Source organism: Rhyacophila brunnea, unplaced genomic scaffold (assembly GCF_057557595.1).
Source record: "Rhyacophila brunnea isolate RB1 unplaced genomic scaffold, BYU_Rbru_1.0 scaffold_18, whole genome shotgun sequence".
NCBI lineage: Eukaryota > Metazoa > Arthropoda > Insecta > Trichoptera > Rhyacophilidae > Rhyacophila > Rhyacophila brunnea.
Genome location: NW_028232837.1, coordinates 4,853,285 through 4,880,034, shown reverse-complemented (window position 1 = coordinate 4,880,034; position 26,750 = coordinate 4,853,285). Strand labels below are relative to the sequence as shown.

Here is a 26,750-nt window from a genome sequence, read left to right as displayed (position 1 = left end):
ACATAGGCATAATGTGTTATTAAAATATATTTTTACTTGGAATATAACAATCTTTAAAATCTAATGGATTTAAGTTCTGTACTATTCCGTTTGTGTCGGTTTTTTGCGACCTCGGTTTCGCCTTTCGGCATCGTCAGACACTATACGCACTCAGCAATGGTAAATGCACACTGATAACGAATACAGTTAATTCTTACTTATATAATAAATGTATACAATAAAGTAGGTGAAAACTTTATCGCCTACCTATTAAGTCAAGGATCACAAATAAAAAATACGACAAACAAATTATGAATAGTTTTAGTTTTTGTAAAAAAAAACCCTATCTTATCACTACTAATAATACACTCGATCGATAAGCGTATAAATCGTCAAAACCTAATAATAGATCATTAGTAATTTATAATTATAAACAATAAAAATACTACACTCAAGTGTTTAAGTGCAACCTTTATTGAAATCCCGTGAATAAAATTACGTATTGCTTGAAGCAATTATATTATTATAAGCGTTCGCTACAAATAGGCTGTAAGTATAGATTCCAGAATTGCCTTCTTTTTAATAAATACCAAAAACTATACCTGTTAGTTATTAGTGTTATTACACCCCTATTCCCCTACACGGGCACATTTCCCCGAATTATATTCAAACCGTCTCTTCACTGACCACCAAATCTGCGACTTCCTGTTGTTTATGAGAGCCTTAAACCCGTTCGATGCCGTGATCTGTAATAGCCGCCATCTACAATTAAAATGTATATTTTTTTAATGTCTTCACTATGAGAAGAATGACAATACCTACTAAGTGCTCGTTCACATTCATTAGAATTTATTCAGACCATATATTAGTCGCGCGTCGTTGGTTTCAACATCTCATTATTGTCTAGTTCAGCGATTCCCATACATTAACTAAACCAGCTTCTTGAATATTTTAACATCTATAAAGCTTCTGATCTATCATTTTTTTTACAATATTGCCGTATCAGTAAGTAGCAAAGCTTGCAGACTTAATACTACTGGCTCGAAGTTATTAAATTTGAAAACAATATATTTAGATTTTACCTACATGACGAAATCCATTTGTCGGATCGCTATTCAACTTTATCATTACTATTATATCGTTATTGACAATATAATATTATCTGCTCTGGAAAGGCACACAATATTTTCACTCGAGGCAAAATAAACGAAATTTTATCAATAATTGTTTTCGTTCGCGATTCGTTTATTTGAATATTTAATATTGGCGCGTATTTCTATTTATTTAAATTTGTAGTTCCCTAAAAGTGCAATTTTACATTCTTATAAAATTGGAAAAAACGTTCAAATAATGTATCGTATGGATATTTTTAATACTTTATTCATTGTGCTATAATGCTATGTAGTTGACATACATAAGTTCCAATTAGAAAAAAATTATATCGGGCGAGAATCTAACTCACATCTTTCAGTTTCCGGGTGTGCAATCTATCCTTTTAAACTAATTAAAATGCTTGAATTTATTTTTTGTATTTACTACACATTATGTCTATATGTGCAAGACTCTTTAATTAATCAAATAAGTTATAATTATAAATACATGTTTAATGTTTAAAAAAAACCATTACAGGATTCTTCTGTGAAAATAGATCATGTTGCACGTCTTTCCTGCTGCAACATTCCGTGAATAAAAGTCTGCATTGCTTGAAGCAATAATTATATTATTGTTAGCGTTCGCTATATGTACAAAATCCCGGATTCCAGAATAATAGCTTTTTTAATAAATACCAAAAACTATACCCACACGTCCTTCTCTGGCAGGCTGATAGGCGTGCATTTAATACATTATCTTGCACTTGTAGGAAATCACTTTTAAGCTATCGATCGACATATACTCAGTATACGAATCATATTGAATAAAGATATACAATACTTGTATCTTATCACATGGAAAATATCATATTGAATTCTACTGAAAGATTTTGTGTTTAGGGTAAAAGCCTATTATATGGGTACGTTATAATGACCAAAGTAAATCCCTGCATTTTTTTTATCGCGTCGCCATTTCTCGTGAGTTATCGGCTGTTGTCGGCATGCTTCATTCAGTTGTATGAGGAAGCCAAATCGTTGCCTATCTTTACTTTTAATACATCTATGGTAAAAGCTATCGATAATTCTTATTCGTATCATATTGTGTAGGTGCCGGTATGATATGAGTAATAATTAAAAGTATCAATCCCAAGCACCCCTTTTGTCAACATACACTTTGTAGAATAGTCACTATAAATAAAGTATGAGAACCATTGTTTGCTTAAAAGCCAAGCCATGTTTTTAGTAACCCATCAACGAGTGGAGAACACAATGGGCACCTAAAAGATCATGGGAACAGAATTCGCTAATTTTATCTTACATACGTTTTTACGCTTACGAATGTGAACTTAGAATTAACTCGCATCTCGCTATCTTTATTTATTACATATATTTACTTGTTATATATATTTTGTCGCTTAATTATTTGAGTATGTATTCCTACCTACTTAAGCGCATTGAACAGTATTGTGTCATTTGGGTTACGTATTTTGGTATATGCGCATCTGCAATAATTCGTATATAAGTGATGTTATATTATATTATTCAATTATACTTAATTTAGTTAACACTTCCACTAAATATTGTGGACTTTTGAGGACATAGTACATCGCAATATTAAAATTGACACTTATAATAATATTATTTAAAAGACAGAAAGAAGAACATGCAATAAATACCCTTAAGGCTATACTTCAGTTGAGGCATGGTCTAAAAAGATCGTGGTCAGGCGATGCGCGGATTGCGGGTCGCGGGTGCAAATTATGCATGCCGAACGAAATAATTTGTCATATAAATCCAGCATGCGTCCATTTAATGTTCTGTCTATTGTTCTATTAGTAACAATGATAATATATTCATTGACATGTTTTCTTTTTCAAGTAAATGGGTAACGTTTTTAGTCATCTTTACACGATTTAAGAATTAATACCCCCGTCGCCATCACGAAAAAAATTGACGTATTCACACCTCGACGTTCGCTCTCCGAATGCCAGCGAGTCCTAAATTTCGTCGCGCCTATAGTTGAAAATAAATAATTATTTGCCGTTTCACTAATGTATCGCCTTAACGCAACATATGTCAAGTTAATTTTCCAAGACTTATTTGAAATTATCTCTATGATTAACATGTATGTTGTGTACATTTTTCAACAACATTGTCTGTAGAAATCTGTTTACGAAAACATAGCATGAAAATATACGCATATGTTAGATTACGATGGTTTCTTTTCTGTTCTTCAAATACTTACAGTTGTTCATCACTTTCCGTCGGAGTCATCTTTAATTAATAATTGTTCGGTATTTTAATTTGGTATGATGTACAATTACTAAGTTTAATTTTATATGGATACATAACCGATTAAGAAACACAAAACTGTTTTCATGGCTGTTTTATTGTATGGCTAATTTACTTATCTATGTGAATTTAGTATTTAAAAGTTTTACCTTATTTTCAGACAAACGCAGGAACGATTATTCAAATTAGATATTATTTATGAACTGCTTGATTTAAAGGTTTGATATCGACTAATCATAATGTGATAAGTTCGAGTGACGAGTACTTAATTATCGTCTGAGATCGTTAGCTCTATTTTATATTGATAGATGTTACTATAATGCCGCATATACTATTAGTAAGCCAGTATGTATGGTAGAAATAATATGTAATTAACATGTACTAAATGCACATATGGCCATATAACATAGAATCTATCAACTATATACTTACAGTTACGAATATATTACAATAAAAGATGTCATCTAATCGAATAAAAATCCGTTATATGTGTATATTGTTGCAAAACGCTTCCTAAAAAGTATACCTGTATTAATTTAAACTTTTATTAAAACAATACCATAACTAGTTTTTGCGCTGTGACAATCGCCGAACCGTATGCTACATAAATCTATAAGTCAACACGATCACACATAGATAAAACATAACTGTACATCTTTCCTTATCAAAACTCACGATAGACATTCTCACTCACGGTATAAAGCCTCTTTGATCTTACGATAGGTACAGAAGTAAGGATTATTGAGACACAGAACGTATTTCTTGATCTGGGCGACTCAGATATCAATATCGTAATATCTTCTGACAGGTATGCCACCGTGGTCGCTCGAAGTCGCTTATGGTCGGTTCGTGTCGCCATTAATCAAATTTCAGACGCTTTGCAGATTGGTTGCCTCCCGTGCGCCATGCATTGCGGATGGATGGACGGGGCATCGCATTGGTGCAGAACATTTTTCCTATTCAGGTCTTCATGGGTCATATAGAGTAACGCCAACTATTTGAACAACATATTACAACACTACCTATATCAACACTAATTTTTATATCGGTCATCATCATCATCAGCCTGAATCTATCCACTGCTGGATGAAGGCCTCTTCAAGCTACTTCCACTTCTCTCGGTCCTGTGCGTTGCGCTGCCACGTACTTCCGCAGAACTTTATCATTTCATCGATCTAGCGGCCTCTAGGTCTACCTTGTGGACGTTTTGTACCTCTTGGATACCACTGGATGACTAAATTTGTCCAACGGTATATCGGTAATTATGCCTAAACCAGTTACTAACTATACTGTATGTAGTTGTGGTTGGTGGAGGTAGGAGGAGAGGCCCATTCGCTGCGGACCTGCGGAACATGATAATTATATCTAATGGCCGCCTGGTGGGCAACGGGAAACTATGTCAGTCATACTTATTTGTTTTCATTGAACTAAGAATACAATTTGCAGATGATGCTGGCTAGTTTTTACAATTCAGTTAAACCCTGACTAACCAAACTAGGTATAAGAGTTCACGTATGCTATGGGTGATTCGACAAAAATAGTGCTCACTTTTTTAATCATAATTATTTGTTTTCATTTATGGGTACGGTACATATTATAGACGGTGTTGGTTAGTTTTTTTTAAATTCATGAAGCTCTCCCTCACCATTATGTCGGATCTTAACAGCCTACCTCCACTCTTCGCCATTGTTATAAATATATTATTGTTATAAATAAATATACCGGCGGCAAGTTTGGCTCGCACGTCTACCGTTGTCGAGATCTGAATTACATCACGATTAGCGTGTGGGCCTAGTGGTCTAGCTAATCTCTCCATCACGACTTTCGAAGTGTGTAAGGCAAAGTTTACGCTTCTTCATCTAAATTTGCACGCCGAGAACCTTTGTATTTTTGCCCACAGCAGCCGAAGATTACTGGGCACCAGTTGTACAATTTAATTTTCAAAACCAATCAATTTAGCTTAAGAGTGATGTCTATATGATGGTACACGGTATTGAAGCTACTGCTCCCATGACGTATTTAAATATAAGTAATTATTTTTTTATTCAACGGATACTTAAGAATGTATTTTTTTATTACACTTACATAATTCGGAAACGCTTCAAAAACATGTATATTATGTAGGAGATAGGAGATAGGCTTTTACGATCTGACATAAATAGTACACACTAAACTTTGTCAATCATGCGTATAGGATAATATTTTTTATTTATTATGGTTTTGTTTAGGCAGAGGGTAATATGGATTTTAAAAAATTAACCGGCACAACCTGCAAGTTATATTCTCAGTTCACTAAAAACAAATAGCAATTGCTGACAAAGTTTTGTGTGCTCTATTTATGTCGGATTTTCGACAGACTACTTCTATCTTTCGTCACTGATGTGTGTATAAAAATATGGTGCTGTGCGGGACTCGAATCGGAATTCATCGGATTCTAGCCAATGAGCTTTACTTAATTTAGGCACCAGCACCCAACCGAATCACAACAGATCGTTGGCAGCATTGGCAAAAAGTTATCAATTGAGACAGCATTTACTTGGTAATATTCCATTTTACCAGGGCAAGGGAGAGAGTAAGTTGTTCACAACTAATTGTATTAGTATAAATATCTATATTACTTTTTATTTTTACTAATTGACAATGTCCCATTTGAAGAGAACGAAACCGGTCCTGATTAATATTAAACTAAGTGGAATTAGTACTAAATATTGTATTTTTATTTTAATTAAGCGTATAGTCTTATTAAAATGAGTTATGTTACCTCAGAGGTATATATATACTTAATTAAGTTTTAATTTTAGCGGTCTATCGAATATTTCGAATTTTACTAGATATATGATGTACCTACCGTTTAAATCTATCCACCATTTAACTTTCCAATAAAATTATATGGGTACACTTGCTAGCCTTTGAAGCCTTCTTATAGTCATTGTGTACCTATAGTAAATTAGGTGGTTCATAAAAAAAACTCAGGTATTCCTATTCCTTGTCCATGTTTCGTTTTTGATTGACAGAACAAACCATTTACAGTTGATTTCAGACTAATAACTCGAAGCAAAAAGTGGTTGTTTTAAGTTTGCTGCCAAACGACATAGCTGACCTTTTTGTCTGTGCGACCACAGTGTTCGTATATCACTATGCAATGTTATATAATGATATGATTGTCTTGATATTACTATATCTTTCTACGGTACCCATCTATCTATAGATATTTTACATAATATACTTACACATATATATATATATATATATATAATACTCCGTTGTATAAACAGCTGAGCTCAACACTGGTTTCAATAACTTACCTATAATCTACATATTGTTTTTTTAATTATACCATCAACTGAGGATACTATATTGAATTCGAATTTAAATTGTAATTGATGTAAATTCTGTACTTTTCCATTTGAGTCATTTTCGGCATCTTCAGACTTTATAATATAGTACCTACACATTCATCATTCACACACTCACGAAATACAGTTAATTCTCGTTTCTGTATAACAAACGTTTATGAATAATTCTGCATAACAAATTAATCCTGTTTGAGTTTGGGACACTATATTTTATAAAAGACTAGTCTATGGTATAGAGATTATTGAATTTTCATAATTTAATAGATTGACAAAAATGTGTAAAAAATTATCATAATATGTGGCCTCCTAAACATGCGATTGTTATAATCTCACAAGTGTCTTAAATGTGACCATTTTTAATAATATCAATAGATCCACATAATATTCAATACAAAAGATAGGGTTGGGTCATTGTTTGACAGCTAGTTTAAAAATGGAAGACTCCGAGAATTTATCCAATAAAGTATGTATTGTGAATATTGTAGATTACAAAAAATAGACATAAAAGGCTGGAAACATTTAAACATTCAAGCCACAGAACAGATTAATAAATATAAATCCGATAGGCTATACCTCAATACACGTACATTTTGACGCAGGGCTTTGAATGCGTGAGTGTTCTACGAAAACGAACCACACGTAGTGTGTATTGCAACCTTCAAATACACCAATATTGAATGAGCGTCAGTGCATAAACCACGAGCAGTTGTCAGAACGAAGTACAAGAGTATACTTCCACACTCGAGATCGGTTGCCTGTTATAGATCGCGCAACCAGAGTTGGTGCGACACGGAAAGATTTTGTGTGTATTGGTGAATTTCTGAAGAATACAGTATTCTTTTACAAGCTGTTCCATTTTTGAATGCGTATGTGTGAGTATTCGGCCGCCTCAACTCTGGTTGCGCGATCTATACTCCACACCCGTTAGGTATTTTAGTTCCTATTATTTCTGAGTTCCCTGGTTCAAGCCAACATACATTCGTTGTCCATTTTTTAAACGTAACTTTTATAAAATATTATGTAATGTATCTTTTATAAAATAATGGTCTTAAAAGATTTTTGTCAAATATATCTAACGCCGGCCTTGGCAACAGTCATTGCTCAAAAAAATGATAAAGTGTTTATTTATTATTATAAATATCTTAACTTGTCACCACTCTGTCAACGTTTTGATTCTATAACGAGTGACATAATGAGGACGAAATAAACAATAATGCAAAAAACTAGTCGAAAAGCCATACGGATTGAAAAAAATTGTTAAATGTCGTTGACACCACATAATATAGCTAACGGCGACTAATCTCCTACCGGTCATCATGCATTTTTTTTAATCAGAATTTAAATCTGGCATGTAGTAAAATGCAAACGATTTTTTTATATAATTACTCGTGCAAGTAAAGTCAGAAAAATTAATTTATTATCAATTTGAAATTGTGTTCGGCCATTAGGCAAAGCGTTTTAGTGTATCAATAAAAATGATTTACAAAGCAATAAATTATATAACTGTAAAACTATAATCCATATACTGCAACTGCGCTACTGATAATATTATTTCATAATTTGAAACACCTTCGTTTAATCCATCATACAAATCCATCGCAACCTCGAAGTGTGCTTTATCAATATGCAATTGCTAACAATGCAGAAAATGTATAACAACTTTACTATAGATTGCAAGTGACATTTCAAATAACTTTAATAATTGTGACGTCATGTGGTAGGTTTAAAAAGTCAAAGCCTCAGCTGAATGCAGAACCCTTCTAACTCACATTCAAAATATTTTAAAGAGGTGTTCATTGAAACATCATATTTAATTTATTTATTATTTATATATCATTATTTTCATCATTTGTTCTACTAAAATGATGTACTTATACATGTATATATACAAATTTAATAATAAATACTAATTTAAGTAAGCTATTTCAAAGAATATTCTTCTAAAATATTTAAAATTTGAGTTGGAATAGTTCTGCATTCACCTGACTAGCTTAAATTATTTTTTATAGAAAAATAAATATATACTTATATAAATACAAACTTTGAGAAACCTCAAAAACACACTTATTATAAAATATCTTTGCTAAAAACACTCGCTAATAATTATTATTATTAATACATTTCTTTTCGTTACTACGTTATAGGTATAAGATTTTAAAATGTAAGATGCTTTTTATTTAAAAATCAATAATTATGTCGAAAACCCTCAGTAACATATTATTAATTAGAAATAATTCTGGATAAAAAGTTGGATGGAAGTCGTGTCTGTAAATTTGTGCGTATGCAGTTGTGCCGTAGCACAGTTAAGAAATATATAGCCATGTACTATTGAGATTCTCATTTGCTGCTGACTAGATAATGATTTTTTAATTACCACCTTTAAAATGCACGTTAATTATATCGATCGGCCGCCTGGTCATTACGCGCCAGGTGCGTCTTCAGCGTCCAAAGTATTAAATCGATATCTTAATATTAAAAAAAACCTAATATAAACCAACAAAATACATGGGAAAGACAGAGTTAAATATGTACCTAAGTAAAAATATAATCATACCGTACAAATCTATATAAAATTATGGTTTGTGATCGTAAGTTCATAAGCATCAAGTAGTGCGTACTGCGTACCTATCAAATTAATGTTTTGTTAATTATTATACTGTTGCAATGCTCCACGAGCAATGCTTATTTTTTTATCTCAATGCTTTACGACCATCTCTTTCCAGTAAGACAGTTCAAGGAGAACTGGGCTACGGCGAAATGTAATAAGTACTTACAATTTACATGGCACAAGACCGTATCCATTAAGATATAATATAATGGTAAGAGGATAAGGGAGGAATAGATAATAGCACTCATCCTACGATATTAGCAGTTATAAACATACCACATACCGCCGAACTAAAAGCACTCTTTACAAGATACTTGTAAAGCCAGTGCTCACCTACGCATCGGAAACCTGGACATTAACTCTGCGAAATGAACGAGCCCTGAACATTTTAGAAAGAAAAATTCTCCGCCGTATATATGGACCGATCAGGGACGGCACCAATTTGAGAAGAAGATCTACAGGCTGTACGAAGATTGCAGCGCAGTTCAATCAATCAAGATTGGGAGACTGCGATGGCTAGGTCATGTGCACCGTATGAAGAACAATTGACCGGCAAAGAGAGTGATTTCCAGCAATCCAATAGGGCGTAGAAGAAGAGTCAGGCCAAATATTCGCTGGTTGGATGGAGCTGCCAGTGACTGCCGTATTCTGGGGGTACCGAATTGGAAAGCGGCCACACTAGATAGGAACAGGTGGAGGGAGCTGTTCGAGGAGGCCAAGACCCACACCGGGTTGTCGCGCCCCTGATGATGATGAAACATACCACATAAGCGTGAAGTTCGGTTATAGTTTTGAAAGAAAACATGGCGCAATGGATGCAATAGGCTTCATGTAAGAGAATTTGGAAATACTAATGGAAAATATATTAATTAAATTTACCCTATATAATTCGTGCGCGGTAGACGAAATCACAATCTGCGCAATTTCAAGGTTAAGCTGTTCCATTATAGTAACCAAATTGTATCAATTGTTATGATAAGACTATTTATAATGCTTGAATGAAATAGTAGTAATAATAATAATACCACAAAAGCATTTCTTATTTATAGTTTAGTAGTAAATCTGATAATAACGGGAGTTGTTATAAGTTATAAATAACTGGAGTTATAAATTAATTGATTTAATACTAAAAATAGTTCATAATAAAATAATAATTGTACGTGTTATGAATTTACCGCTGATGGTATGATACTTCATTTTTTATCGATGATTTGGCAAATAATTAATGATTATTATCACTATCAATCTTAGGAGAGTACCGTAAACTTTCGTTTTAAAAATACCCAACTGTCGCCACTTCACCCAACAGTCAAGGAAATAATAAATTGAATTATCTATCTGTATTCAATTGGCCTGATAATCAATCATTTTTCACATCGTTTGGCAGAAGGTTCGTGTCTTGGAATCGAAAATCATTAGCAAAATAATAATATTTGCAAATAGTAGATACACAATATTATATTATGAAATATGCCTTCGTTCGGTGGTATTCCGTATAGCAATTTCTTGCGATGACTGTTATATTCACCATACAGAGAAGCAAAAGTGTTGCCATCGAATTAATTCAATATTTATTTGTCTTTTCTTTAAATTAATAATTAACAATTAATAATACAATTAACCTAGCGGAAAAATACGAAGCTTGCAATTTGAGTTTTTTTTTGATAATTTTCAATTTCAACTGTATTAATTAATAAATATGTATCTGAACACATTTAAAAGATTTTTTTTTTAATTCAAAGATAAACTTACAATTTATTTATTGTAAAAAATTAAATAAAATGTGAATTCGTTGCAGGGTCATATCTTATTATTACATTATATTTTATGGTCATATTTATTATTAACATTTAGTTTATTAAGTTTTCAATTTTTCGTCGTGTAGATTTTTGACTAATTTTATTATTAGTTGTTATTATAAAATAATATCATAGAGTAAACTCAACACTGTGATTCAAAGTAACTATTGTTTCTTCTGCTTGAATTATAATCTCGAATATTTTTTCTCAATACAGAACTGGACATAAATGTACAATATGTGCGATAACCAGCGCCATCTTTAGACTAATAAAGCCTGAGCATATCTTTTTGCACAAGCAACGAGTGGTCCACTGTTCTGCTGTCAAAATCAGATCCCATATTGCTTGACATGTTGATTCGCCCTTTCGCGTTTCAAATTGAATTATAAAAAATCTCAAATAAATATATAATAATATATAAATATATTAATAAATTATAAATATTAAATAATATACATTCCTGTTATTCATCAGCTGTCATAGTCAGACTAGTCCTTCACACAAAAACCGGTGGTAATATTTCCAAAAAATATGTAGCATTGATCTATGCATTACATTTGTAGAAGGTGTGTTAATGCTAGTGTATCATTTATCATGTAACTTATCTATTCAAATCAAACCATTCTCTGTGTGAACACGACAGACGCGTCAGTATGGGCACTCTATAGAACAGTGACAGGAAATGACAGGTCATCCATAGACAACAACGGGAGGGGCGGAAAAAGTAGGACCAGTCGTTGTGAATGTATCGGCTTTCTACTTGAGTCGGCAATGGCAATAACCCATCGATATATGTATTCTCTTTTACCCCATACTTAAGTCCCACGTCTTTATAAAACCACTGTTTTATAACGATGCATTGGTAAGGGAGTCATTTTATGTTTATTACATATTATATGCGTTTATTTAAACGTCTACCTGTCTTCCCGTGTGTCCGCGGGGCATTCATTTACCCCACAAGCGTATGTTCCGATCTAATCTTGCGCGATCCGACTGGTCGATCGTATCAAACGGTTCGCCACCTGCAATTATCGCGAACACCTTCTATGCCATTGTGTTCCCCTGATACTCGGAATTGAGTTCTCTCTCGAAGATCTGCGTACAGACAATTCAGACAAGGCAGACTAACGATATGTTTCGCGAATGAAGATTATTTTGCATTTTGAATTTTGCATACTTCTTACGTAGATATTATCTATACTTACGTTACTTAGCTACGAGTTAATACCTACTCAGGATTGTTATTCTGAAATAATTTCAATCAATGGTAGGTACTTGATAATGAAATAATAATATGCATTTATATCTTATAATAAACAACATCCGACGAATTTCAAAATAGATTGCGTATTCATTGTTGATAAATTTTATTTAGATAGTATGTATTTATGTATATTTTCTATTTCCATAATCCTGTAAAAGTTATGAGGTTCAATGTTATTACGAAAGCTGAATGTGTTCTTATAATTGCACTTTTTGACTTAACAAAATCATGCCTTTTTACCAAAATCGTATTTGTACCTCAGACCCGGTGTACCTATTCCATGTACGATTTTGCGGATAATGTGCTTGGTAGAGATTTGTACCTAAATTATCATGTGTTTGTGAGTTATGTGAGTGTATTCATATTATAAACCCAAAATGATTTAAACTATAAAGCCATAAGTACATATACATTGATATTTAGGGTATGAAACATTTAAAATTCGGCACTTTTTTTGGATTTAAAATATACTAATTTTCAGGTACAGATATAAATACTAGCTGTCCAATTATTATAAATATGTAATTATAGTTCTTTATATTTGACAACAGCTGTCTTTTCTGCTACATCGTTAATTTCCCATTATAATTTTTGAATGTTTTAGTTTCGGTACACGTCAACCATAATATTATGTGTGCGAAATGGTATGTAACAATTATACTAATAACAAAGTAAAGCTTCACGGTTTATTCTGACAATATCTCTACATTTAATATTGTATGGAATTTACTGTTTGTTTGAATCTATTAACTTGCGGTTTTCGACAAATGCTGGTGATAAAAGTGTAATTTTTTTACAAATTTAATTTATCACTCATTCCTCTTATTAGAGATGGGAAAAATGGTCGATTTTGAAGACTAAGTATACTTACTACCAGTATAAAAAAATACTTAGTATATAAACGTGTTCCAAAATACTTAGTAGTTTTGGAATACTATATACTTAGATCGTTTGGCGTGTGTATGCGACAAAAGTTTCATACTCAACTGAAACTAAAACCAACTCCTTATTATTAGTATTTTAAAATACGTATCGGCTCAGGAAACTCTAACTGTGTATCGGCTTCAATATAATCGCTAAAAATACGCTGAGCTCCGCTTGTCAAAAAGTCCCATTTTTTATAAAATTTTAAATTTATGAGTTGTTTTCCTGTTAGGTTACAATATTATTGTTAACAGAAATGAATAAGTGATTTTTTATTAATTTTTTAATTGTTTTGAGCTGTATATAACAAGCCTAAGCCTGTGCGTCATCTCACCACTGTGCTGCAACACAAAATTTATGACCTATATTCAAGTGCTATTTCGTTCGTGCGCATTTAATGCCAATAGTGTTGAAAGTCTACCAACTGGCGAGTGCACAGAACAGCGACTCGCGATGATATCATCACAAGTTTTTTGGAATAAGTTTATTGTGCCACAAATACTAAGTATGGGTGGTTTCATCCGAAACTTGAGTACACAAACTGGTGACAGTATTTCCAACTGACCTCTACCTCTTATTAACATATTTTTAATATTTCATATATTTAGGCTTCGTCTTTATAGATAGAGAAGGTTTTATTTAACGTTAACAGTAGATAACTTATTTGAATACATTAATTTGCAAATCAGCTGACATACTTTTTATTTGATTCGCCCACCCCCGTATCATAATTCATTTTCAACGCATGGTATCTTTGAATTTATGACACTCACTGTCTGGTACCATAAACGTTGATAAATTATGCTAACGAAATAATTGGCAGTATCTTTATTGAACCAAGAGATTAGCGTATAGCTTGAATATAGCTGTAAAATTTTAGCGAAATAATAATATCATTACAAAATATTATGTATGTATGAAGTCATCAAATTCTGTTACTTGTTATTTCATTACATTTTGACCTATGATATTATATTCGCGTGTACGTTTATTGTGGATTTAATAAATCATAGTTATTTGTAACGTGTTTTGAATGGAAGATAAATGACCATCCTCGGAGTATAATTTTTCCGAGATATTTTTGCGTGTCAGCGTTCGGCTAATTATTTATGGTTGTCATCTAGACGCGAAATTATCCATAATCCACCAACGTCGCAAATACATGTACGAATGTGACAATATACACAATAATAATATGGATTTCTTAGTCATGCCTGACTTATATAATAAAACCAAACTAATCGTAGTATTTTATCGTTATTTTAATGTTGGCATAAACGCTTATTGTAATGCATTCTTTTTTGAGTGCACGTTTTGTATTTACTTTGAATAGTTGCACTATTCGTATTTTTTCCTTAATTAGAAAAAAATACCAGGTAAAAGTGGCACTTATCAACATTCTTGGATGTGGCTCAGTTCTGCTTCTGTTAAATTATTATGGGGGTATCCTATTATTTGTTTTCCTTCACGATCCGATTAACAGGGTGGGTTACTTTATTTTATCATTATTATTTAGATTTTTCATTCACCTTACCTCATTTAATGCGTCCTCTCCCTGTCTTGCTATTTATTTAAGTAGGCACATACCTATATTTTATTTTATGCGTTACAGAAAATTTAAGAAATTCATTATTATATGTAAGGTAATTTGCGGACTCCTTATAATGCCCCTCAAACGTTTTGACGAATCACTGGTAGGTATATGAATAATAATTTTCTATCAGGGAATGAATAATCATATTACATAATTGGTACATTACATGGTGTATTAAAATATTGAAATTAAACTGTGTGTAAATACATAGATGGGAAATGGATTTTTATGGGTTGACATTATCTTTCAACGCGACCGAAACCGGTGGTTGTCATTATTGAATTAATTGAATTCAATACTATATAAATGTCTTTTAATCTGAATAATCAATATCTTTAACCAAATTAAGATTTAAGGCCTAAAATATTGATATTATGTTAAACGATTGTTTTACCACGTTGTCCAGAGTAGGTTTTGAATATTTCGCGTCTGCTAAATATTATTTATTACTTATCGCTCTCTCTATCATCTGATACGATTGGCAAAGAGTTATTGTGACCACTTGCTGTATTTGCCCATACAAGTAGGTGGGTATCATAACGGGATACGTCCCCCATATATGGGACGGGATCCACTTATTTATATACGCGAGGCATCTTTTGATCTTTTTGTTTGTGGCTCTTTCTCAATACATTATCCATGGAGACTCCGCGAAGCTAACTGCATTAATATGGTCCAGGCTTGTCCAACGCGTCGACACCGGATTGGACTTTGTTCCATCCCTCAAACCCATAGGAATTGATTTGTGAAAATGTAATAATCGTGTTCATTTATTTGTAAAATCGATTGAAGAGGGAGCATTAAACAGAGCGCTGAAGCGGAGCTCGGAGCAGGAACAGAGAATAGTGGAGCAATCGAGTTTTACCTGAAGCAGGAGCAAAGCCGAAGCTCTGAAAATTTTCAGTGATCCACTGCTCCGGATGTTTTTTTTATTATTAATTTTTTGTCCTAAAATCCAATAAAAATATTTTGCAACGCTGGAATAATTTTAAATACGGCAACACTGCTGAATGATAAATAACTTCACTTTTAATAATGAAAATGACGAATAATTAACCTTGTTTTAAAACTACTTATTTTTATTTTTTAACATTTGTATACATATGATACCTGAAACGGAGCAGACCTTGGAGAAGAGCTGGAGCAAGTACCTACCTATTAGGTCCCGGTGCGGAGCAACTCAAAAAAGGGTCCGCTCCAACCCTCCGGCATTAAACATTCCTGTTTTTATTTCTGTAATCGCCTTACGTAAATCTCGTTTTTAAATCAACCATGAATATGCCTCATTACATAACATCCTCAGAAGTTGAAGAAAAATGTCAACTGATGCATAGTTTTCGCTTTCCGTCTCGCAGTATGCTCTTTGCACAGTAGAAGAATAGTTTTACGATGAGTGCCCAAAACATATAATTTTCACGACGAATGGGAAAGTGTTTGTAAAGCCTCATTTTCTTATAATATAATATACCTACTACTAATGTTTGTTTAAGTTTAAAAAAGGTAATGGTAGAGTATTATGGATCAGTCCGTTTTGATACTAGTTAAATAATCATAGCCTTCTTGAAGTTGGGCAAGCCTGATATAATTTTGTAATGGTCCTGTATTAGATAAAATATTTATTTTTGATTTATATGACACCCTTTCAAAGTCATTCGCCGCCATCAAAGAGTGAATCCGAGCAACGCATTATTAACTAGGTACAAATCCTTTAATATACGCCGTGGGTAGTCCTAAATCCGGGAGCAAATTGATTATAGGATCACCATAACGACCATGGCTTCTAATGATCCTTAACAATATTTTGATTAAAAAAAAATTGCAGCCATTTTTACTCTACAAAAAATTAATTAGCAAAATTATTAATAGGCTACGCTTTTATTAAAAAATGATTGAAGTTGAACCATTTATTGCTTGCTTTATATATTTAAGGTGCAATCATATCTAAAGATACTCATCTTGCCAGACACGACATTATCGGTAAACGGCACCGACAGACATTGATCGTAACCTGTACGCTCTACTTACGGAAAAAAATTATCTATTCTGATATATTATGGTTGTTTTTATATGTAATTTAATATCTACGAAAATTCATAAGAAAATATCCCATAAGCATCGTTTATAAGCTGTTTATATAATTCCCAGTATTATCATTCTCATTTTGAGCATATATACAATATTATAATATATTATAATGCACAGTAAAATGCTTTATTTATTATTGGTTCTTTCCAGTATTCCTTATATACCTATAGTACGTAATAATACAATCACGAATATGTCTTTATAAATCTTCATTATTTGGGGTCAATCGCCTCCCTCCTTCCACTCTTATCGATCCCTAGTTATTCTTATTTTTTTAATAGGCTCTACAACCCGGTGTTGTTCCAGGTCACCTCACGAACAAATTGTTGTCTTACAAGAAGGACTTAATGAGTTTTTCGATTCAGCGAGTTGTATTACCATTTAATCAGCTATTACCAAATACGTTTAAAAAAAATGTTCGAACCATTCTAAGGTGATATTGTGGTTGATCAGTGTCTTGTGTACTACGTTATCTATTCTAATATAAATATTATATCTATTCGAAAATGTCGTGTCTGCTGCGTTACGTGTCTGAAACTATGTGTGTTTGTAAATATAACTATATCTTTATAGATATATATATAATATAATGGTAATAATAATAACGTACGAATAGTTACTAAATTTAGTCATTAATGAAAAAATACTTTGTCCATCTTTCAGATTGCAGAATATATTATTAACTCGACCGAAAATTAGTTGGAAATTCAGTCAATGAACGCATTGAAACGCCTGATATTACATGATTTTACGCTCCAAAGCGTCAGTATACTTTTTTATGTTTGACTAATTGATATTAGAATATTGGCAGCTATTCTATTGCCGTCTACAGAAGGGTCATTATTGTCTATTATCATCATAGTTCCCTTTCAATCAAATTCAATAAAGGGACAAGCAGTAGTCTATTGACTCATCGAAAGTATTTATCTCTTCTCGGTAATGGTACAGTTGAGTACACAATGTCTATAGTGAAGTCTTGAATACTTTCACTTGAATAATAATATACATGTAGTGCTTATTTCAATGGCAATCGACTGACATTGTCTGTAATAATATTTATAGTAATGTCTTTCAAGCAATGTATTGTGAAATAAACAAGATAAAAAGAAACTATTTTTTTTACTTTTTATAAGCTGATGAAATTATGTATATGCCGGCCTGTAAATATATATTTTTAAATATGTTACAAATAGCTGAACAAAATATTAAGTATGTAACCACCTACTGACTGCTGTACTACTGACTACAATGCATTTTGGTATGCCAGCATCCTGTATGTTTAACCAAAACAGAACTGTCGATATATATGTAAATTCATGCGAAACTTTTTTATACTGACACCATCCCGTGTAATTAAAAAAAATACTATGTGATTAAGGGGGGACATGCTCGTCGAAGGTCAAAATTGAGTTTTTATTGTATTTTCAAACCATGATCCTGGACACTCCTTAAACGTTGTAGATAATCTATTTATATAATTTTAAAGCCTTATTATCCTTTATATGTTCCATGTTCAAACACGCGCGTCAATATCATTTTACTCCCTACTTCAATTATAGTTTGTTAATTTATGGCTACGGCCGTATGTTGTAGCTTAACCACTGGGGAATGACAAAAGAAATGGCGTATTTCAAAAAAACACTACCTTATTCTTAGGTCAATAATTATTATAAAGCAATCATTATTCATAAGATGTTTATCACACTTGAATGGTCAAAGACATAGCTTATAATAATTATCTTTAGAATCATCTTGAAATGTGTTAATATTGCCGATTTTTTGAATAATAAAATGCCTAATTCTTGTCAAATTTGGGATCACAGAGATTATCAATATAATTTTTTATCGTGAATATTTTACAAAAATTATCTCGTAATAAATTATGCTAATGGTTTTATAAATACGTTTAAAAATTAATACATGTAAAAAATCTTAACACCACTGCACAGTTATGTACCGAAATATGACTATATTCTAAAACATTAGAGCGAGAGGTTTTAAAGAATACTATTTTATGTAGCAAAAATACTTCATGCAGTCATCAAATGTTTAAAATAACTATAAAGGATAATAAGGCTTCAAAATTATATAAATAGATCATCTACAACGTTTAAGGAGTGTCCAGGATCATGGTTTGAATATACAATAAAAACTCAATTTTGACCTTCGACGAGCATGTCCCCCCTTAAGTTAAATTACTTCTCAACAGTTATTACGTGTTTAATATAAATAAATGACACAACGAATAAAACGTAGTCATCATAAACTTATTAAAATAATGGTAACATAGTCCCATTATCAGAAGCTAAGTATTTAACATATATGTTATCCTTTATTTTAAAATTAAGTAGGTACCTACAGGTAACTAAAAAAAGCATAACACTAATTCAAGTATATTTTGATATATTTTCTTTACAATACATGCAAGTTGTAACTGTACCTTTTTACAGATACCTTTTTAATCATTATATTTGATATAATTAATCAATCCATTTGTATATACTATCCTGTGATATATGAGGCACGTTTTGGACTATCGCATCATGTCGTGTGTATTACGGACCTTTTAAGTAAAGCTTCTAAACGACATTGATTTAGTTAATAGTAGGTATGTACGTATTACAGCTGCTAGCCTTTTTTTAGACAATTTTAATACATGCTTTAAGCTCATGCGTTTTATCAATTCGTCGTAAATTAAAAATGCGCTGAGCTTTTAAAAGCTCGCTTCGTTGAATCAATAAAAAACCGCATTCCTTCCCTTTTATTATATGCACACCCGAATCGTACTTTTTGCACATAGCAGTTAAAAACCGGCCCTCTCCCCTTTACTGACCACTAACGGGTTATTTTTTGTGTAGCGCATAACATTAAATAACGAATCCACTCTCGTATATATACTAACAACTGGTTTTTCAAAGTTGCATAATATATGCATTCTTATATATAATGCCGACAGTTTGAATTGAAAGCTGCATTTTTACGGTGCCGTTTAAAATTTGGACATCTTTCGAGATGCCACTTTTGATTGGAGAGCTCAGCATGGCTTTTGAAAGGAATTTAATGACATTTATTTTTGCAGTAAAATAGTAATTTATTTCTGCTTTAAAAATGTACTATGTAGGTACTAAAATTATATAAGTTTATGAAGGTAAATGCATTAATAACTTTCCAAGTTTCGATATTGTTGTATTACTGGAACTCGTTTCGAGTTAAACTCATGTTAAAATGGTTTTAAGTTTAATAGATTCTCAACATTTAATTAATCATGTAATATAACCAGAACTTACGAAATCTTAACTACACATTCGAGAGAAACCGTATATAAATGATAAAAAAACATCAACGAACCATTATTTTATCAAATGTTTTTTTAAAATTTCAAGTATAGACACCTTCCTGTATTTTTCTGAATTTATTATTTTGAATAATTAAAAAGATGCTTTATAATTAGGTAACTACCACACGGTATTATTAATGAGCTAAATACCAATATTAAACGCTTGCAAGTATTTTATCAATATTAATACGCCATGAATATTATTATCTACTAGCTTTCGCGTAGCAATATTTAAAAAAATCCTTAATTCTACTCTAGTCAAATAATTATAATATATATTTTCCCTATGGCATACCTACAATTTTACAGTATAACTACGTCATTTAGGTACCATGTTAATTCACCAAAAACGGTATATCTCAATACATACCGTGCCTCCGGCAAATTAAATGATTACTTACATTTAACTGTCATTGCCAAAAATGCGCGACCGGTTTTAACGGGTTGCCGCACTGTCTCAGTCCTGTGGTTATTTTTTAACGCCTTGCGTAGGACGTTTGCTCTGGAAAACGCCAACGGTTTGATACCCGAATAAGATTTTTATTATAATAATAGAATTCCTGTTTCAAAGTATACTAACCACTTTCATCTGGTGATAATCGTATATATATTAAAAAGATTCAATAGGTAGGTATATTGAGTTTTTTAATCGCAAGTATTCTCTTTCGAATAGTTCGTTTATCGACATGCTTAATACTTTCGTTCAGGCGCTCAAGAACCGCAATTAATGAAGTTTTTGTTGTTGTCTCTCAACTCAACTTGTCTTTTGTAGTTACCGGAAATTTGTACGTAAACAGTTCATCGCAGGACACTTATTCGTGCGCCGCAGTACGTGAAACAAGAGTTCGTGTAACATTTAATCAAATGACGAGTCCTTCGTTGAACATTTCACCGTGGAGTATATTTGTACGTATGCTACAACATGTGGAGATGTCTTTAGTAGGTTAGGTTAGGTTAGGGTTAATCTAATTGGAACAGTACTATTTGCAAACTATCGCCGCATTTTGTAAGATACGTACAAATGTATTCCACGGTGAAATGTTCAACGAAGAACTCGTCATTTGATAAAATGTTATACGAACTCATGTTTCACGTACTGCGGCGCACGAATAAGTGTCCCACGATGAAATGCATACGTACAACTTACATGTAACCCATATATATATATAGTATGTACTGTTTTGTAATGTTTTGTTGTACAATTTTACAGGAGAGCAATATAAAAAAAGAATTTTATTGGTATGCATATAATATTCACTTATTAGCCTGCCAATATATAATATAAATATATACTCACATTTTTGGTACGTTGAAGATAACATTCTAAATAATGTAACCTCATAACTATAAAACTAATTTTCACCGAAACATCACATATTTAACGCCCTTTTGGATTAGCAACCTATCATAATAATATATTATGATATCATGTCACCATACCGCATACCGCTTTGGCCTGAAGCTATTTTTTTTTTATATAAATACCTATTCGTACTTAAACTTTTAAAATTAATGATAACATTAAACTCAAAAGAAAAACAATAACTTACCTCGGCAGAAACTGTTGAAAGTGTCTCAGCTTTGTTGTACCCAGAAGATATCTGCAAGAAAGAGAATATAATATTTAGATATTGGATTATATATTTTTTTCAATTGCGTCTATATTTATTATGGATTGAAAAGATCCAAGTACTTAGGTATTGTGTCACAAAATTTTGTAAATCGAATTCAAGGAACCGATTGCAATTTATTTTTAATAACTTTATTTCTTATTGTGCGCTAATCACATTCGCACCGTGAGTGTAAAACCAAGGCATCTGCAAAAGACATATGTTGGATATATTAGGGTTTGAAGTCTTCGTTTTGTTAGGAGAAATATAGTTTCTAAAAAAAACCATATTATTTGGTTTATATCTACATTATATCGTCGGTGTTTTGTAAAAAGGGCGAATTAACCAAAATGCTATTTAAAGGAAGATTTTTAACTTTTGACATTTATTTGTTTATTACCCGTGGGATTATAAATATCTAACAAGTTTATAATAAAGCTTAGAAAAAATACTGTAATTATAATAGGCATTATAATATAATATTTTAAAAGGCCTAATATGTCACATTCGCTTTTTATTCGTAATTTTAATTGATTTTATTTTAGTCGACTATCGTTTTTAAGTACATTCCTGTGGAGATACAAATTCGCCGTTTTTACACAACAAAACTAGTGGGGTACATTTTGTATTTTCATTAAAATCTCGATTTCGCCAAAATGGTTGATTCGCCCTTTTTACAAAACACCGACGATGTTGTGTGTTCTTTCAGTTACTTCACTTTTACATTATCAAGTTCACGACTTTTGCAGTTATTTTACATTTAATCTCGAAATTGAAAAATTTGCAGATACCTTGGTTTTACACTCACGGTGCGAATGTTCATAAAAATATTAGTTACGATTAAAGACCCAATAATTTCACAGTATTTAAAAGTCTTGATATTTTTTTCTCATGTTGCGCCCACTAAAACGGCCAGACCTTGATACTGAAGACTCAGATATCCTCGTTAGAAGTCAGAATGTCTTGACTTTTGTAGTAGGCACAGGTTCTAATAATGAATCACTTGATTTATTATGTATTATTTTTACATTTTCTTATATTTAAAGTATTTTTACGGATTTAGGCAAACGTTAAATAATCGTATAGTATCGAGTCTTTGGTTTGGTACACAATTATTTGACATAAACGGTGAAACCGGATTGAAATTGAGGTTCCTACAGGTGTTTTAAAATTATTTGAATACTTATAACATGCACACGAAAAATGTCTTCGTGTTAATGTATTGTTAAAAGCGACACACAAGTACTGCCAGAAGACGTGGAATGGGCAATTTTAATTTCTCATTTCCGACGCAAATCTCGAAAATGTGAACCGTTACGGCTTGTTATGAGTTGTTACAGCTCCAATTAACATTATTAACATCTGTGAACTGACCAAAAAAAACTGTATTAAAGTTTTTGTTTATCTTGGAGTGAGTTAGCAATTTTAATTTTAGGTTTCTGTGAATCCAATATAACAAAACCAATGCATGTCATGCTAACGATATAAACTTGACTAAATCTTCTATAGTTTTAATATACAATATTTTTAATATATCATTATATATGTCAGTTATATAAGAAAATAATATTTACAAGTTTTAAGTTAATGATGCATGTATATAAAAAGATTTTCTTTTTATTATTCAATTAGATAAAAAGGCCACTCAGAGTCAGGAATGGGACAAAACAATCTATAGGTGCTGCTTATAAAATGGGAATGACTGTCTGGACTTGCAAAGCTTATAGAATTAAATCAAAATTACATTTATATAATTTTATGGGTTTCCAATTGAACCATATCAAGTTTAACGTTGTATTAGTATTCAACTTTATAAAATATATGTATAACTAAATCTAAAATCGATCAAACCAGACGACAATTATACAACATTGTCATTTTGTCTAAACCATCTTGGTATTTATCGGCTTCCAATCAGAAAATATGTTTTACCTCGAATTAGTATTCAGTACCATAAAATATACCTACGTCTCAACTGAGAATTAATCAAATCAGACGATAATTATAAGACAATTGAAATTTTGACCGTCATCTTGTTTTATCTTTCATCGAGTTGTAATTTAAAACTGGATGTACCTACACATAAAACTTGTTAAAATTTTTGACCAAGATAAAAAAAAAACAAGGTAAAGTTTTCAAAGTGCATTCGTCAAGAATAAATCATTTAAAATAATTATATTAACGGCAAAAATGTTTTCAGAACCAATTCGTTAAGTATGTTTGTAATTTTCTGTCCACATATATTATTCCCACACACGTTGACAATATACATTTTGCTTTTAACCGGAATCTCATGTTTTTCTTTCTCTGAATTGTTACAGGTAAGTGGATTCGAGGATGAGCAAGTCTCTCAAACGGGACAGAGGCAATTTGGAGAGCACCTGCGTCATCAGTGTCCACCCATAACAGCCGTTGGATACAGTTAAGTTCAAGTGATGCAGAGGACGCCCATTCATACGAGATCTCGGACTATTGAGTATTATTCGCCTACGCTTACACTTGGCATTCCTTTCCAGGAGAATTCGCGTAACTTTTTTGCTTGCTTGGCTTGCTTGCTCGCTTAATTAGCGTCAAACGATTGATCTATGTATAATTAGGGTAGTAAATTTCGTAGCAACAACGGTAAAGGATTAAAATCTGAGGAACTGAGTGTTCAGTTACGAGCGTCGCTTATTTGTTGTTTTGTTTCTATAAATGAGGATAGATGAGAGGATTTGGTGAGTGCACATAGTCATGCCCCCCACAAGGGAAGGACTGGCAGGGTTCTAGCCAGGGGGCCCGGCGTGTCGCGTCTACCTTATTTTCTTGAATGGTGAAGAAATCGCCCGTGGTGCTCTTTTACTCGAAAAGTATTACAATTTTAAAATATGTGGTTATGTCATGCAATTTTCGGCAACTCCATAATTCTGATGAATGCATTCTAGAATATAAAAAAATGCTAAAAATCCAATAAATTCCCTTAATTTTACCTGGATAACGCTTCTCACTGCCTTTACCGCTGCGATAGGTTGGGGTCCCGCCAAAGATCCTAGTCTGGGGGCCCGCTTCCGGATGTGAAGGCCATGCAGCAGTGCCTGAAGATGCCGAAAGGCGAAACCCGGGACGCAAAAAACGACTCAAATGGAATAGTACAAAACTTAAATCCGTTTTTATTTAAATTCAAATAAGTATCCTCGGCCGAAAGTATTAATATTATAATATTGTTTTTAATTTAGATAACCTGTATACACTCGAATCCACCCCCGCGTTGATCGAATGACACACATTTCCTCGCCTTAATAATTTAAATATACTAATTAAACCAATACAACAAATTTGCCAATCCTCTTCCATGCGGTCATCTCAAAGTATAGTATCTTGCTGTGTTTTAACGTGGGAGGACATTCAATTGACGTTACTGTTTAGGAATATCACAAGACAATTTATTTAGTCAGGTTAATCAATTTTTTTTGTTATTTTTGCAGACATAACTGTACATAAATGAAAAAAAAGTTTATAGTTAGGTACAATATATTTTTTTAAATATTTAGGTTAGATAAACCCACGGTGGCCGAGCGGCTTACATATTTTTTTGAAAAAACCTCAGATTCACTAGACAAAATCTTTGAAAAAATACGACGTCCGACTGGACACGAACAAGTATCCAATGGATTCGCGCCAATGTGCTTTATCAATCATTGATTCAAGTGCCTCCTTTCTAATTACGACCAAATTACTTAGTAGTTACAGCTGAAACACAACAAATTCCGTTAATTTTTGGCAATTGGCTTTTATGGTTTGAATCAATGTACGAATGTCTTTCATTTAACGTAGGTGTTTGAACTAATAATTTAATAAACTATTTCTTGTATTCAAGAAATATTTAAGAATGTAACATTCTTTAATGAACATTCGTAATGTGATAACACCTCAGAACTCTCGTCGGATATCGTATTATTGTCAAAGTTTTTTTTCTAGTAGGTATATACTGCCCTTACAATGAAAAGGCAGTACTTAACTGACTCTCAGGAACTTTCGAGATAAATGACATACTTACTGTGTTTTTTGTTTGTTTGTGCTGTGATTAATAAAAACGCGTTTTTTTTATTAGTGCGATGTTAAAATAAAACAAAGTAATAATAAACAAGCAGTAACTGCAATAAATATGTGCAATGACTGCCTTTTTGCTAAGAAATGTGTGTCATTTTAGCAGATGTCCATTTTTTCGTCAAGGATTTGAACGGTATTTTAGTGATAATACTGATTTTAAAGTAAGCATAATATATAGCTTTCAAAATTACCTAACGGATGACATTCATGACTCAAATTTCACAAATTTTGCGAGTTACTGGCTTCTTCCTTGGAAGGGCAATATATCTGAGGTGTTTTCAAATTATCTATGTTCAATAAATAATGTTACATTCTAAAACATTGTAAATGATTATTCGTTGAATAAAAGAAATGTCTCTTTTTCCGTTAATTAGAAATTGTTGTTTTTTGGTTAACGAATAACGTTTTCAATAACGACGTAATGACCCTAAGTGCGTAACGCCTCTAACGAGACCACGTGCGCCCATTCTGCTTACTTCTGCGACTTTTGGCTACTTAGAAAATGCTCTGTTTTTGTTGTTTTCATTTCGGACCAGTTGCATGCATAATTAATTAATTAAAACCGTCCGCTAACAGACGCGAAGTGTATCCGTCGAATAATGTGTTTCCTCACAGAGCGACTTCATCGGAGGTCATTTAACCTGACTCGAGATTTCCGACACGCCGGATTTTGTTTTTGAATCACCTCATAATGGACTCGGGAGTTAATGGGTTTTGACATT

The 26,750-nt window shown here is 32.3% G+C and overlaps 2 protein-coding genes across 3 annotated transcripts in view; one reads left to right on the top strand and one right to left on the bottom strand.

Moving 5' to 3' along the window:
- The window catches only part of LOC147073140 (autophagy-related protein 16-1-like), a 509,506-nt gene that overhangs the window by 273,179 nt on the left and 209,577 nt on the right, over positions 1–26,750 (top strand). The gene's annotated exons all lie outside the window — the stretch shown is intronic.
- The window catches only part of neo (ZP and PAN domain-containing protein neyo), a 340,024-nt gene that overhangs the window by 197,249 nt on the left and 116,025 nt on the right, over positions 1–26,750 (bottom strand). The window contains exon 2 of the mRNA XM_085945235.1: positions 21,880–21,930. The gene's annotated coding sequence lies outside the window, so the exon portion shown is untranslated. The remainder of the gene's footprint in view (positions 1–21,879; positions 21,931–26,750) is intronic.